Below are 1,101 nucleotides of genomic sequence, written 5' to 3' on the forward strand. Positions count from 1 at the left end.
TTTCCCCCTCCGCCGGGAGAGCCTGCCTGCCCCCGCCCGCTCTGCTAAAGCGATTAAGATTTCTTTCCCCTCCCTCGGGAAGCCCCAGCCCGAGTCTCAGCCAAACCCGGGGGACACCAGCCAGCGCCGAAGGCCCGGGGGACGGAACCCGGAGTTTTAATTTTTAGCTCCAGCGCACGGGGTGGGGGTTGGGGGGGATTTTGTGTGTGTGTGCGTGCGTGCGCTATTTTTTCCTTTCTGTGCGTCTGTGTGCGTGTGTGTGGATGGGCACAAGCTCCCAGAGAAAAGAAATTTTAGAGTAACAACTAAAGGCTTTCTTGTGCAGTTATTTTAAGGGCTTTGTTCAGTGCCTGAAGGGGGATGCGCCCATTTGTTCGGGAGGGGATTCATCACATGCCCCTTTCATGTGAACCAGAGGTTAACAACCTAATGAGCACTTGGTGAAGAGATGAAGCGTGTAAAGAGCCCGATTTTCCCAAATCCTGGGCTGCTGTCTCGGGGATGTGCTACTCTAACCTCTGCTGGGCTAATAGTCTCAGCACTTCCAGCGGGGAGGCCCCGGGAGGCACCCGGGCCCAGCCGGGCTCCGGCAGGGCAGCAGCAGCGAGACAGCCCGTTTCCAATACCCCACCGGGGAGCCGGGGGGGCCCAGCCCCGCCGCTACATATGTTGGGTCAAGTCTCCCCATTGTGAGCGTGTAAAAAGGTGTAAAAACTCAATCATCTGTAGCTTTTTTAAAGGGAGGGCTTACCCTGGATTTGTTGCATAATGGATTGTTAAAAAAGTAGAGGGTTGAATTAAAACTGTTCCCTAGTCACTTTTAATTAGACCGCTCTATTTAATTAGCAAAGTTGAAACATGCAATTAAAATTAGCTCAGTTTAGCACATATTAAAGGAAACGGGGGACGCGGCTCCGGCGCGTATTAAAGCGAGTCGGAGGAGAAATGGCGGAGAAGTTCGAGTCTAAGTGAAGTGACTCCGTGGAGGTAATTCAGCAAGCCACCATCTGCTGGGGCACCCGCCGTCCTCCCCTCATCGCCAACCCGCTCCTAACGCCTCCGTGATGACCGGTCCTCTCGACGCCCACGCCCGACACGGGG

This window comes from Egretta garzetta, unplaced genomic scaffold (genome assembly GCF_000687185.1).
Source record: "Egretta garzetta isolate BGI_Z169 unplaced genomic scaffold, ASM68718v1 scaffold533, whole genome shotgun sequence".
Lineage (NCBI taxonomy): Eukaryota > Metazoa > Chordata > Aves > Pelecaniformes > Ardeidae > Egretta > Egretta garzetta.